This window comes from Sminthopsis crassicaudata, chromosome 2, assembly GCF_048593235.1.
Source record: "Sminthopsis crassicaudata isolate SCR6 chromosome 2, ASM4859323v1, whole genome shotgun sequence".
Classification (NCBI taxonomy): domain Eukaryota; kingdom Metazoa; phylum Chordata; class Mammalia; order Dasyuromorphia; family Dasyuridae; genus Sminthopsis; species Sminthopsis crassicaudata.
The window spans coordinates 32473553-32489636 of record NC_133618.1 but is presented as its reverse complement, the minus strand read 5'-3'; positions in this window follow the sequence as shown (position 1 = coordinate 32489636).

Here is a 16084-nt window from a genome sequence, read left to right as displayed (position 1 = left end):
CTGAATTCAAGACTCAACTTCCTGAGCTCAAATCTGGCCCCCAACCTTTATTAGCTGTGTGATCCCGGGCCAGTCACTTTATCCTATTTACCTCCATTTTCTCAATTGTAAAATGAGCTGGAAAAGGAAATGGTCAATCACGCCAGTATCTTTGTTAAGAAAATCCCAAAGGGGGAAAAAAAGAAAAGAAAAAGGAAAAAAAAAAAAAGAGAAAACCCCAAATGAGCCCATGAAGAGTCAGATCAAGTGGACAATAAAAATATGATGATCTCATATCATATTCTTCTGTAATGTTTAACAAATGACTTTTGAATCTAAAAATAGCTATTGGCTGCTATTGTTTCCCATTTGGCAAGGACCATGGGGTCTTAGATTTAGAGCTAAGAAGTTGACAAAACAACAACAAACCAAAAAAAAGTTGAAAACCCTATCCTTTGATCCACATTCAGTCCCCATAGCGCTCTCTTTGGATATGGATGGCATTTTCCATTCCAAGATGACCTCCTCATTCTATATGTAGGGAAACTGAGGCACAAAATATTCGAGTGACTTGCCCAAATTCACAAGGTAGTGACAGAAGCAAGACAGATCAAATGTTTCCTACCTGAGGCAGTTTTTAAAAATCCTCCACGTGAAAAATATTTTCCTTTGATTGACTCATGTCTAAGGAATGATGATAGTTAAATAATAAAAATATTATTTTCATCCACAGATTCCTCAGACAAATTGAATTTGAGTTTCTTTAATAATAACAATATCTTCTCGTTTTACACATTTTTCCATCTGGCATTTAAAGCCCTTCACAATCTGACTCTGACTTCTGTTTTCAAATTTAGTTTCTAATAATCTCTCTAACACACTCAGTCATCTAGCCACTTTTATATCAAACCTCACACCTCCAGGCCTTTGTCTAGACCATTGTCCAAGCCTACAATGTTTTCTATCTCACCTCCTACTTCTTGGAACTCCTAATTCCATTTAAGGTCCAGCTTAAAGAGCAGCATCCTATCTGAACCTCTCTGAATCCCTCTAATTGTTAGCCCATCTCACAGACCCCCACCCCACCCTCCAATTATTCTGCATTTCCTCTGTCTCTACTCCTCACTGGTTTATCCGAGTTGTTTCCTTCCAATAACGGTTAGCTCCTTTTCCTTTTTGTCTCTGTCTCCCTGCACCTAGCACAGAGTAGGTACTTATAAGCAATATGTATTTGTTTATAACAGCATACAATTTTTATAAAATTCATTAATGAATTTATATAAACATATTTATACACAATATATTAATTTATTTTTAACACATATATATTTATATAAATTTTATTTATATTTATACACAATATATTAATTTATTTTTAAAATTTATATACATTTTATTCATATGTATTCAAAATATATTACTTTATATGACTTTATATGAAATATATTAATACACAAATATATTGATAGAAATATAATATTTACAAATATGTCACTATAAAATATTTACAGCAGTATAAAATACTGTTGGGGTTTTTAAGCACTCGCTGAGCTGACTGCGTGGGGACAACTGCTTCAGAAATAACTGAGTGGGAAATGGAGGATCGTGTACTTGGGACACCAGGAAGGCGGGTCTGGCGGGAGCACAAGAAGGTTGTAAAGGGATGCTGGATCCCCGTGGATTCAGTGCGGGTTTGAAAGCCAATCTAATCTTCGTCAGGCTCTTCTGAACGTCTTTATCTTTTGAGACAGACGAAGGCATTTTTGGTGTCTGAATGTCCGTTTTCACACGTAACACTTAGATCTCCTGGAGGCGGCGGAGAAAGCGGTCTCTCCCCGGCTGTAATTCTCTTCTCCCTCCCCAGACTATTTCTATTTTTCCAGCTACATGTAAAGATACTTTCCAACCTTCACACTCATGGTAAGACTTCGTGTTTCAGTTTTTTCTCCCTCCCTCCCTTACTTTCCCTCTCCCCAAGACTCAAGCGATCTGGTCCAGGTTAAACATGCGCAGTCCTTCTAAACGTATTTGTCAGGAAGTGCTAGAAAAATCCGACCAAGAGGGGAAAAAGCCGTGAGAAAGAAGGGCAAACAAAGAAGAAGGGTCTCCGGCTCTCCCTGGGTACGATGGCATTTTCCCCGGGGAACTGGAATTGCCTTGGATCGCAGCGAGCGGAGAAGGGCCTGGCTCTGGTTCCTGCCCTGCGCGTGACGGTGGCTCGAGGCTTTGCGCCCTGGCTTTGCCCCGCGGCCCCTGACGCTGCTGCCCGGTGCAGGGGACCACCGCGTCCTAAAGTCATTCATTCCCCACCTGCTCTGAGTCAGGCTCCGGGCTGAGGCCCGGGGACACAAGGGAAGGCCAAAGGCCCTTCCCGCCCTCAGAGGGCTCCAGGCCGGGGGCCGGGACACGTAAACGATATCGGGCACAAACGTGAATGGGAGGGAGAGCCGAGAAGGAACACTTCCTGGGCCGGAATCGCTGGGCAGGCTCGGCGGGAGGCCCCGGGGATGGAATACCCGGAGAAGGGGCTCGCAGCTCGGGCGCTGGGGGAACGTCCCCATTCCTGCCCGGCGCCGGGCTGCTGTTCGGGTCCCGTCCCGGGGCTCGCCGCTCACCCCCCTCGGCCAGCGGCCCGTTCTCGCCTCCCCTCCCCCCCTCTGCTCGGTGCTGTGGGTAATTTTAGCTGCCAGCGTGGGAGTCTGGGGGTCTCTCTGCTGTCACTGCTGACGGGAGGAGGTGAGCAGAGCTGCCTTTGATGGACACATTGGGGCGGTCCCGGTAGAGCTCATTAAAGGGAACTGGGGGTCTCCTGGGTCACCCCGGCTCCCCGCTGTGGAGAACTTAGACCCCAAGACTTGGCTCGGATGATATCTTGGCACAGCTGCTGAGAACGAGGCCGTGCCAGCCTCCCCCCTGGCTGTGGGCAGTCAGGGATCACAGATGCTTTTGTAGCTAATGATGAGTCTCAGCTGGAGGCAGGAGGCCGCCAGGCAGCTCAGGGGTCCCTGGATTGTTCTGGATTATTCATGAACTCCTGCTCCTTCCAACCCCTGGGTTTTTCCCTGCTCTCCCCCATCCCCCACCCCCAAGTTCAGGAGGAGAATGAGAGACTTGGCTGTCGTTATGCTGCTTCCATTGCAGGAAGGGCAGCCCACTGCATGGGATCCGTTGGAGGCCCGGAGTAGGGCCGAGGTGATCCCCTGCCCCGCTTTGTCACCTGCCCCTCCATCTCTTCCTTTCTTGGATCCCGGAGTCCGGAAGGGACCTCAGGGTCCAGCCTCTCATTCCACGGAAGAGCCCCAGAGAGGTGACGTCATCTGCTCGAGGTCCCACAGCTAGGATCAAAATCCGGGCCCCTAATTCCAATCCCCCTGCCGGCTCCCATCTTCAATGTTCAATCCAAAAAGATTTTTATTCCGGAGGTAACTGGGGTTAAGTGACTGGCGCAGGGTCCCACAGCCCGGAACTGTTAGTGTCTGAGGCAGGATTTGAACTCAGGTCCCCGTGACCCCAGGCTGGGGCGCCGCCCACTGCGCCACCCGGCCGCCTCACAAGTACCGTTTTTAAGGACCTCCTCTAAGTCTAGCTCCGCCGGGCTCTAGGTAATGACGCTGACGGCAGCTGCGCTTTTAAGGTCTGCAAAGGACCTTACGAGTTCTCCCTCGATCCGCGGGATCCGCGGGTTTTTCCTAACACCCCCCCTTGGGTAAACGATCTGAAAGTTCAGAGCTCGGCTCGGAGCATCTCCAGGGTCTCCGTGGAAGCGGGGTCCCCGGGGCGCAGACTGGGAGCTACAGATGGGGAAACTGAGGCTCGGAGCACAGAGAGAAGGGCGAGTCCGGGGTGAAACACCCTGACTCCCGGCGGCCCCCCTGGGGATCTCTCGGCGAGACCCCGCGCGGGCCGGTTCCGTCTCCACGTCCGGGTTACGGGGGACAGGGAGGAGGGAAGCGGCCCGCGGGGCGGCCGGCGGGCCTGGGGGCGGGGCCGGCGCGGTCAGCCGCTCGAACACCCCCTGTGTGACGGCGGTGAGAGCCACTTCGTGTCGCGTTGCTCTTCTGCCCCCACGTGGCCGTCGTCTGCCACTACTCGCCTATTTACAACATCTTGGAGGTCTTAGAGGCAGGGGCATCCGGAGAAAGAGAGGGGGGAGAATAAAACTGCGCTGGCCCGGACATCGCGGCCCGTGGCGCTGGGACCCCGAGCCCGCAGTGTCCTCCGCTGGAGGAGGCAGCTGGCTAGCGGGGGGGCGGTAAAAACCCCGATCCTGGGGTCCTTGTCCTCAGATCCTGCCTCCCGGAGCCCCCGAGGGCCCGGGACCAAAGCCCTCGCGGAGCCTCCCCCCCAACCTGAGGGAGCCAGTGGCTCCGCCCCGAGGCAAAAAGCAGCCCGCGCTCGCGCAAAGCTGCCTCTGATAGGGGAGCCGGGGAACAACCCGGTGCGAGGGAGGGGCGGAGGAGGCTGCGGGAGAGAGAGCACCTCGTACTTGATCCAGGAGGACAGGGAGCACGGAGGCTTACTGAGGAGGGAGGGGAGTGATCTAGTCACAGTGTGAGGGACAGTCTGGAGTAGAGAGAGACCCGGAGCAGCCGAGCCGCGGCAGCCCGGCCGGGCGGGGACCAAGGAGGGGGGCATTGGAGGAGAGATGGCTCGTGTGTGTGTGTGTGTGTGTGTGTGTGTGTGTGTGTGTGTGTGTGTGTGTGTGTGTGTGTGTGTGTGTGTGTGTAAGAGAGAGACAGAGAGACAGAGACAGAAAGAGAAAGAGCTACAGAGAGATAAGAGACAGAGACACAAAGAAACAGAGAGACAGAGACAGAGAGACAGAGAGAAACAGAGACACAGAGACAGGGAGGGGGGAAAGAAAGAGACAAAGAGAGAAAGATAGAGCTACGGAAAGATGGAGACAAAGACAGACACAGAGACAGAAAAGAGAAATAGACATAGAGACAGAGACAGCAACAGAGGGAGACAGAGACCCAGAGAGATAGAGGGAGATTGGGGAGGAGGAGGAAAGATAGACAGACACAGAGAGAGACCGAAAAGACAGAGAAAGAGGGGGGGAGGGAAGGAGTAAAAAAGGGAGAGAAGGAGCAAGAGAAGGAGAGAGGGAGTTAAAGGCTGGAGAATGGGCTTTGAGAAAAAACACTGGGCACGGCAATGAAAAGATCCCTGGTGACTTTGTGGAAGACAATTTGACAGAATGATGAAATCAGAAGATGGATTATATAAGAGTTAAGAAAAAAAGGGCAATTAGGTGGCCCGGTGAATAGAGCCCTGGGGTTAGAATGAAGAAGACCTGAGTTCAAATTCAGCCTTATATACATATACACGTGTACTATACACTTTAAATGCAGAGTCCCTATTATACATATACCTCTCTCTGCAGTACTTTGGGGAGGAGGGAGGATCAGGCTCCTTGCAGGAGGCAGCAGTCCTCCCTAACACAACAGATGGTCTGGGTGAGTTTCTGTGGCCAAAAGATTCATCCTGGCTGTGCTGATGAGCAGCTCCCCCAAACTCGTGAGAGGGGCCGCCAGAGAACGCTCCCCCGCCAGGCTCTCCCGGTTCTGGAGGGCGCGCCAGTGTGGACACCTTTGAAAGCCTGCCTTGGGTCCTGGGGCTTCTCCGACTGCCTCCACGTGCTGGTTGAAGTCTGGCCGCCACGTCTGAGGTGACACTGACAGATCCGAGGAGGACAGATGGGGGCTAGTCGTGGTGATAAGGGACGGAGGAGACACTCTGTCTAATGGCTCCGGCGTTAGAACTTTGGGGAAGAACACCTGGACTTGCATCTTGAAGCGTGTGACTCTAGGCGGGGTCACTTAAGTTCTTTGGGGTTCAGTTTCCTCATCCATCAAACAGTATCAATTGCACAGGGTGGTTGTGAGAATTGAATGAAAATATTCAGTACAATGCTTGTAACAGCTAAGAGGCACTGGAAATATTGGGTGGAAAGCTGGTGACAAAGCCAGGAAGACTTGGGCTCGGAGGCAGCTGGGTGACCTTTGCTCCCCGCAGTTTTAAGCAACCACCTAAGACTGAGTTTCTGAGAGGGGCCTGACCTGGAAGGGAAGCTTCCTTTCCCAGGAGTTCCCTATGTTAACAAAATCCAAATTCTTACCTACATTCTATCCCTAACATCAACCTCAAATTTCTAAGATAATTCAATCTGGAAAAATCTATGTAAAGTGCTTGCAAACTTTAGAATGATATGCCAATGTTATTGGGTTTTTAAAATTTGTTTTTAATAAAGATTGACTGAAGGAAGGGGGATTTTCATACTAGAAAAGCTTTTGGGAGGATGTGATGCGCTTCATATGTCAGAAAGACTAGAGAGTACATAGGAGAGGGAGGAGATTGCAGAGGGTGAAGCCAGAATAAATCAGGAGAAGTTAGAGAGGAAACATTTTGCTCAATATTTATTTTAAAAAGACCAAACTTCTTAAAAAACATTCAGAACTGTACCCAAATGGGGTAATCCTTTGTGAAATACTGAGCTCTCTGTTGTCAAAGTCTGTCCCCTGCCAGAAGTTATCATAGAAGGCATTTCTCACTGATGGTGGTTTTAAATGGGGACATCTAAGCCAACGGTGGATGAAGCCCCGGGCTTGGAGTCAGGGATTCCTTGAGTTCAAATGCAGCCTCAGACACTATGTGCCCATGAGGGAGTTGCTGAACCTGTATGTCTAAGTTGCTTTATCTATAAAATAAGGATAATACCTCCCGGCCATTTGAAGAGAAAAATGAGATAATATTTGTAAAGTGCTTTGCAAATCTCGAAATGTGATATAAATGCTATTTTTTGTTGTTCAGTCACATCCAACTCTTTGGGGTTTTCTTGGCAAGGACACTGGTGTGGTTCGCCATTTCCTTTTCCCAGCTCATTTTACAGAGGAGGAAGCCGAGTTAAGAGAGACTTGCCCAGTCATCCAATTAGTGTCAAAGACAAGATTTGAACTAGGGAAGAGGAGTCTCCACTACACCACCTAGTGGCTCTTAGTCCCTTAGCACCGACCAATCGTTTCCATCATCCTAGATGTAGGATTGACTAAAGACTAGTCTAGGGAATTCTACAAATCTGAAAGCCACCCCTCCCAACCCCCCCCCCCCCCCCATCACAGGTGAAAAAATGGAGGGCTAGTAATTGCTTAGTCACAGCCTTCTGCATCCCGTCATCTAATAATGATCTGATAAAAGCAGTTAATTCCACTTGAAAAACGTCTCTATAATCTGAATCCGAATGCTCATCCTAACCCCAAATTCACCCTTGTCTGAATCTGTCATCTTATTCTCTCCATCCAAGTGGTGAGCTTTGTGATCCCGGCCGTTATCTGTAAATTGAAGTTTGTCGAAATCTTTAACTAGTCTTTGTCATCTCTGATGTCCATCGGCTGGAGAATCAGTTAGCTCTCAGCTCATATTGCTACAGGTTTCATCTTGTTCTCTGACTTCTGCCTTTAATGCTCATCGGTGCACTGGGAGAGACCTGGGTTCAAAACTCCCTAATTCCCATCTCTGGTTCCTTATCTGCACTCGGTAGGTGACTGGAACAGATGACTTCTAAGATCTAAAATCAGTGATTACAGGAACCATTCCAAACTCAACCTTCCTTCAAACCTTCCCATAGCACTGCCATCCTTCCAGTTATCCTGGTTTGTAACCCAAGCCATCCTTGATTCTTCCCTCCTTCCTCAACTCTCACATTCTATCACTTGCCAAGTATTATTCATTTAACATATTTTCCCCTTCTCTCCAAATGGGTCCTCATTACCTCTCGCTAGAATTATAACAGCCTCTTAACTGGGTTCTTTGACTTTAGTCTCTTCCCTCCATAGCTCCCTAATAATATTCCCCAAACGCAGATGTGACCATGACAGCTCTTCTTAAAATGTCCAGTGTATATTACTTCTAGGATCAAATACAATCTCATCTTGGAATCGGAAGCCTCCAAGTTTCCAAGTTTAATTCATATTAACTTCCTTCCCTTCTTGGATTCCCCCCTTCCATTTTCAAAGTAGCCTGTACAGGACGTCCTATCTCCCATCAATCTTTGCTTAGGTAGAATGGAGGCTACTGGGATTGAGCGCCTTTGTATCTCCAACTCCTAACATGGAGCCTGGCATGGGAAAGGTGCTTAATAAAAGCTTGTTGATTCCTTGGAGGCCCCTCATACCTGGAAGGCCCTCCTTTTCCCATGCTCAAAGAATCCCAGCTATCCCGAAAGCACCCTCAGGCAGCACCTCCTACATGAGACACTTCTTGAATCCCTCAATTATCATTCTCTCTTCCTTTTGAAAATACTTTCTACATGATTTATCCTTCTTCAAACTTGTTTTTTTTTTTTAACTGTGTGTGTGTTGTATCTGCCCAGTAGAAAATAAATGAGGGCAGCGCTGTTTTGTTTTGTTTTTGTCTCCCTAGTACCTAGCGTCTTGCACATAATACACATTGAATGTTGAATTGAACCAACCATCTCATTAAATTGCAAGACTCCAAAGAATTCTCCCAGCATTTGGCCACTCTCTGAATACTGTGTAAGCTGCAGCTATACATTTTACTCAGGAGTGTCACAAAAATGCAACTTCCTTAAAAAAAAACAAAAACAAAACCAACCCATGATTGTGAAATGGGAGTGAATCCCAAGTCACAGAACTCAATGCAGGGAGGAACCTTGGAGTTCTATCTAGCCTGAGTAGTGCTGAATAAAGATTGGTGCATAGTGGAGATGGTGAGTAGTCTTACCCTTTAAACTTTTGCTTGCAAAAGAAAATAATTATCATCAATGTTTACTTAGTACTTTTAGGTTTGCAAAATGTCACCTACATTATCTCATTCGAGTCAACAAGATAAACCTCTAAGAAAGGGAATCTCTTCTCTTATACTCAACAAGAAACCATTGAGTTTCTGATTCCAGAAAACTCATTACTCACCAAGGCAGTCTACTTCACCTCTGGACAGCTCCAATCACTAAGCCAGAATCTGCTTTCAGAGGCTTCTATTTAATGAGTCGTCATTCTGGCTCCTAAGGTAAAGTCTTTGGCTGATGACCCCTAGGTAATTACTGGTTGGTTTAAAAAGCTCTTATGACTAGTAATCGTAGAAAAAGATCTTTAGTCATAAGCATGATTATAACATAAAACACTGAGCCAAGGCCGAGTTTTAGACTTCCACCAATCTAAGCAATGGCCGCTTGAGGGAATGAACCCAATGCCCTGCATGGAGAAGGAATACGAATGGTTTAAAGAAATGCTACTTTCTTAACTGGCCAGGGTTGATCAAGTTAATCCTAAGTGGTTTTTTTTGGTCTCTGATTTTAAAATGAAAGTACTTATTCACCCCAATCCAATCCAACAAGCATTTATTTAGCACTGGAGATGCAAATCCCAAATGAAAGCAGTCCCTGCCCATATGGAGCTTACATTCTACTGCGTACATACATACGATAAGTATATACACATTAATTTAAGGAAGGAGGGAACACAGCTAGGGAGAGCAAGGAAAAGTTTGGTTCAAGTTTCTCAAGCTTAGCTTTGATGGTTTCTAAGTCGAGGTGAGGAGGAAGTGCATCGAGCTAAGGGGAACAGGGGTAAAAGTGCACAGAAAGCAAGGGGAATGATGTGAATTTAGCCTGCAGAGGTAGGCCGGAGCGTTTGTGAAGGTTGGAGAAGACTGTATCTTATTCTAGAGGCTACTTACGACTCAGGAGCAGGGGAATGACATACTCAGACATGCTTTGAGAAGGTTATTTTGGCAGCTAAATGGCGGATGATCTGGAGAGGGCAGATACTGGAAGCTGGGAAGCCAATTAGGAACCTGTACCAAAAGTCTAAAGTGAGAAGGATTCAGGCCTGTGGGTGGTCAGATCAGACGTGGGGAATGTGGGGGAGAACCCCCTCAATCTGGTCCTGTCCTTGTTTCAGAGCTGAGCTCCGAGGCCCGGAAGGGAAGTGACTTTTCTTGAGCATTTGTTCTCTACCTCCAGGTTCAGTGCTTTTTACCTTCCAGGACCCCCCCCCCCCCACTGCCCTCAAGGAGCAAAGGTTCTGGCCTTAAGTGAAAAGTGAAGCAACAAGCAGATCCAGCTCCTTCCATTTCTTCTGGGCGAAGAGGACCAAAAAGCAGACCCTGTTGAGCTAACAGAAAGCAGGCAAGGCTGGGCTGTCTTCCCTGGACTCCTTGAGCCATCACAGGGTGACCTTAGAACTGACCCCAGGGGTCAACGGCTATGGATACTCCAAGCAAAACTGAACAATGAATGCCCAGGTTAATGAAGGAGGCAAGGGAGGAAAAGACTGGGGGCAGCATAGAAGGCAAAGGATAAATAATGGCTTTTTCCAGTAAAGATTAAGGCACAACTACCAATTGCCTCAGCTGCTGCTGGGGGATCCTGGTACCACAGGTGATGGAGACTGGTCTTGAACGTCTTGAACGTAACTAATATGCTAGTAATAAACAGTAGAGTGCCCAGACAGAAATGTCCAGCAAACATGGACGCCTGCCCCAGAATACCCATGGGCAGAACTAGGTTAAAATGTAACTAGGAAATATTTAACAAAATAAAATTTAAAAATACAGTAAAACACAGATAACACGTTTCAAAACTAATATGTAGCTCTCAGGGATCCTTATGAATGATGTAGTCATTCTATTTGAGTTTGTTACCCAGAAGTCCTTAGCTTGAGACTTGGAATTGGCTCTCAACTGCCCCCCAACTGAAATCAACTGCAACGTGACAGACACAAAATCCCTTTAGGCAAGCATCCATGAAAGTTGGAACACAAGACTGACTTTGCCGTATCAAAGGCTCTTCCCTTTTATAAAGAAGCCAATTAAAATGTACTTAGGTTTGCTCAAGAAGTTTTGGTCTGCATGCGATCCCTTCAGAGAATTATTTCCCCAAGAACCAAGGCCTCCCCATTTCTTGTGGGCAAGTTTAGCGTGGAACCCTACATGTAGTGGGAATCACTTGGCTGACCGCCATTGCCTCCTAATTGGTCAACCTGTTTCAACTCTGCCCTCTCCAAGCCATCCTTCCACACAGCTGCCAAACCGAAAATCCTGAAACACTGCCCTGAGCAAGAAACTTCACAGGCTCTCTGTCACCTCAATCCTAGCGTAAAATAGAACCCTTCAGGATCTGGCTCTTTCTGGAATGATTTCACTTTTCTTCCCTGTACCCATTCTACAGGTCAGCCATCTCCCTCTTACAATTCTGGTTCAAGACTTGGCTCACCACCTCTGGAGAGACCCTTTTCTGATCACTCCTTTGTTTATGCTAGTTACTCATTTGTGAACTTGCTACTTCATCCCAGTAGAACGTAAGCTTTTGAAGGCAGGAACGAGTTTTATCTTTGAATCCTCAACATCTGTCACAGTAGTCGGTTATAAGTCTGAATGGAACTGCTTTGCGATTGAGGGATGGAGAGGAAGCAAAGGAAGCACTTAAGTCTGTAAAGTCAATAGGCATTACGTGCAAAGTCAATAATAGCTAACATTTATATATATAGTACTTATTATGTGCCAGGTACTATGCTAAGCGCTTTACAATGATTTCTTCCAAATCAGTTAAAGAAGGGAAGGGAGTCTCTCCATGTAGGTACAGTATTTGGAAGGAAGCACCGGTGCTCTAAAAAGAACATCCAAACATGGGGTGATGAAAAGCAAAATTAAGGCAATCCCTTAGTCTTCGGAACTATTTCAATAAAGCAAAGCCGCAGGTATCAAGGAAGCAACTTGAGAATGGCTTGAAAACCTCATTCCATGCATACATTTATGTATATATGTATATGTGTGTGTGTGTGTGTGTGTGTGTGTAGTTTGAAAAGATGTAGAAACATCCTAATAAAGTTATACGTGGAATAAGCTGCCAACAGTGAAAGATTATATACAAGAAAGGAATCAGATGGTATCTAATACCTTCTTTATAAACCTTGCGAAGCATTATCTAATTCTCTGGCAACTTAAATTCATCAGTTTAAAAGATTTGTGACCTTTGAACGGTTTCTCTTCTAAATTCCAGGTCAAGTATCTATCTCGGGTCAGACCAACTGACCAGCTAAAAGACAGACTTCACCACCAGCATTAGAGGTAGTATGCTCAAATAGACACCTCGATTCCTCTTGCTATCCACCCTGCTCTGTCTCCCCCAGTTGAATCTGGAAGGACAAGAAATGACAGCAAATGTTATATTTTCACATAAGAATTGCCACTGGGTTATGGGATTAATGAGCCTGCCCAGTTTGTTTACAAGTCACTTGTTACTTGACAAAGAAGCCCTTGGAATTAGGTCCCAGAAGCCCAATTAGAAGGAAAGTTAAGGAAAATTCTATTTGAATTATAATGAAAGTCTTGGGAAAAGATAAATTTTAGGCAGTCATCTGCTCTTATAAAAAAAAAAAAAATTACCACTTAAGTTTTAAACTGGGGTTTCTTATATTCAAACATAGAGGTGCCTAAATCTTCTGAAAATTCATACCACAGTGATGGAAACAAGGAAACAACACAATTAAGAATTGATTCAAGAGAGGTAGTCACATATTCCTTTTCTCCATCATGCAACCTCACCCCAACTGGTCTCTGTGCTCATTAACTACAGCATTAAGTTCTCAAGAATAGTGCAAAGCATCCAGCGGAATGAGCCACAATTACATCTGAGGAGAGAAAGATCAAGTGGTTTGGCTTAAAAGGCTTCCAGGTAGGCTTCAGAAAAGGCAAAGTGAAAGTCAAAGAGATAAAAGGAAAAGCCTCTGGATTATCGTCAGAGTAGATATCCTGCCTGAATGAAAACTTAGCAAACTTTTACAAAAATGACCTTAATTTTGATCCTTTTAAAGTGAGAAACATATTTCCTACTTATAGTAATACTCATTAGTGCAGATGATTAGAAGTAAAGACACTACAAAAGGAAAAATGACAAATATCTTTGGGATTTTAGGAGATTATTTAGTGTCCATAATGTTTATAGTTCCCAAATTATCCTAGCCAACACAAACCAGAAATCATTTTTTTTTCCAATTACATCTTTTCTCCACCCTTTTTTTTTTTTTTTTCCCAACTTTATCTTGTTTCTCTCTCTATAGTCCTGAAATCCCCAATAGGTTGTTTTGGAAGCGGAAAATTTTCAGGACCTTGCTCGACTTGGCTGCTCTAGAAAGCCTGGAGACCAAATCTTGTTCCCATCGGGAGCTTCTCAAGAACTCCATTCCCTCTATGGAACAGGGAACTTTTCAATAGATTAGGTGGCTCTGGAAGATCTTTACCATTCTTCCTAAGAATAAGGAGGACATTTCATTCACAGGAACACTTCTTTTTTTGGTGGGGTAGGGGAGAGAAGGGGAAGGTTGAAGTTATCAAGACCCCAGAAGAATTTTAAGGGTCATCTTGTCCAATCCCCTCATTGAATCTGAGGATGAGGGAATGCGATGTATTCAGGAGCTAAGATTCAAACATAGGTCCTAAAACAAAACTCCAAACCTACAAGTGTTTCAGGATTTGCCTCGATTATTTCTTCTGTATCAATTTAAGATTTGGTAAGTTTATACTTATAACCGCCACGCACAAAAGGTAATGAGCTTAAAAAAATTTTCTTCCTTTGGTAATTAGAATACATACATATCAGCACAAGTTCTGCAATATCTTTAAATCAATACAATGCAATGAAAATACAATTTGGGATTTTGCTGTTATCACTCCTATTTCATGACACTGTTGCTCCACAGGGGAACCTTGCTATTTTCTTATTAAAAAAAAAAATTCCCTGGTGTTTCTTTATTAAGACACATTAAGAGTATAGTACTATTTCTGAAAAAGTCACTCTTCTATAACTATCTTATAGTTGACTATTAGCCAACTGGTACCTGGGGATACCAGAATCCACTGTGTATACAATGAATGGTACAGATTACAAAGGAGGAGAAACAGGAAAGGGGTCACTCCAGACAATCCCCTCAGTTTCACCGAGAAACATTTGGCACCGAACCTCCTATAGTACAAATGGTACAATACACACCTAACAGAAAAAACAAGTGAAAAATGTCAGAGAATAATATTTCAAGATTATAGGTAAGACAGCCGTCTCCCAAACCAAGTCAGGACTAGACCAGAAATATGCAAAGAGAGCTAAAACAAATGTCAACGTCTATCCATTTCCTTGTTTTGACCCCATCAGTCTTTGCAGCATATTTTCATTCAAAAGTATGAGAGAAATCAAAATGGTGTGATGATGCTAATTTTAAAAACCAAAGCAAAAAGGAGTGAGGACACAAAAGTTGGAAAAACTGAAATTATGAAAAGAAGGCTATTTTTCTAAATATGTGCACCTAAATCTAGGCAATGTACACATGCACACGCACGCACACGTACACACACACATACACACACACTTTTGAGTTTTTCTATCTTAAACACATTCCATCTATCCTGAATAGACAAGATGAAATATTTGTCAAGTGTCTGCTAAAAACAATATAACAAATGCCATATCACCTTTGGATATTTGGAAATGTTAAATCATCATTGAGACTTGCACAATGGCCTCCAGGGTTCAAAAAGAACAACAACAAAAAAAAGGACTTTTCCATTCACCAAGAAGTTCTGAGGAAAAAAGAATGAAAAGTTCATCGTTTTCTACTTTGCATCCCCGAAGGAATTAACTCTCACAAAACCAAAAATGTTCTATCGAGGATGAAGTGGAAGAAAATACCTGGACAGGAGAGTCCCAATTTGAAATCCTAGAGTAGAGCAGTCAGGATAGTTCACCAACACCAAAGAAATTCAACTGAACAACAGTCTTGAAAATGCTTTATTGAACTGTGTGTCTTATTGTAATGTGCAGAAGATGTGTCTGAAAAGACTACAGCTTGAAAATTGTTTTTGAAAATCCTCAACAATCAATAAAAAATCCCTACTAGGGTTAACTGCTAGGATAACCAGAGGCCTAGTGTAAATTTTTCCCTTAAAACATTTTTCGTTGCAGAGACTAAAGAAAACAAACTTATATTATGTGGAAATCATTGGAATCTGAAGCTTCTTTAGGAAAATGAAAATGAAACAAACTTTTTGTTTTGGACATGTGGGATGACCTTTTTTTTTCTTTTGGTTGCTTTAGATTAACAAACACGTCACAGTTCTCTTAAGAACACCAGTGGGTATTCAAGTCTGTAATTTAATTCTAAAATGTTTGAATCATTACAGAAATGGAAGGACACAGAAAAAGAAGGCAAGTAAAGGATGGCAAGAGAAGGAGAGAAAGGGAGAGAGAAAAGGGAACTGGAAAAAGACATGATTATGGAGAAGCCTAGTTGTAAATTTCTCAGAAGCTGTGCGAACTTTGTTTAATGTCCTAAATTTACATTCCAAAAAAATTCCCTCCCCATCCCTGCCAACCCCACCACCCCTATCCCAACTGCTGTCCCTGCCTCGGGTATATTATGAAAGTCTATGCACAACAACAACAACAAAAAAAAACGAAATCCAAAAAAGAAAAAAAAAAAACCAAACAAACCCAAACTGCTGTACATTTTTTCCTTTTTTTTACATGGAGGATTAATAATATAGGCATATAGGTGGCATGATTCAATTAAAAGGCTTTTACTTTTTATGCCAGAAAACCCCAATAAATAGAAGGTGCTAAGGTTAGCATTAAGAATTCAGTTGTAATATATTGACAAAGTCTGGGAAGGCAAATTCTCAGGCTTCCCCGGTACTGACAAAATCTTCGCGAACTAGAAGCAAATACATAAATAACTCAAAATATGATTGAGAAGGTGAGGCTTTTAAAAAAACTAAGACAACATAATCCAGGTTAACTTTGTTGAACAGTGAATAAATGAATTCATCTACACCTGAATAAAACATGTTTAACAATTGAAAATTTTGAAACAACCACAAAAAAGTAAAAACTTTAAACAAATATGAACAGGATTTGATTCTGAGGGCACACAGACGCCCTTGCAGCAGATTTCGACAGTAGCTTTCCTGGGGCGTCTTCTCGGATGCGTTTAAAGAAGCCGGACTCCACGTGGGGCAGCCAAGCGGACCAGAACCCGGGGCGAGGGGGCTTCGCCCTGCAAAGGGCCCACTCCGCTGCACAGCTGGCGGCACGTGC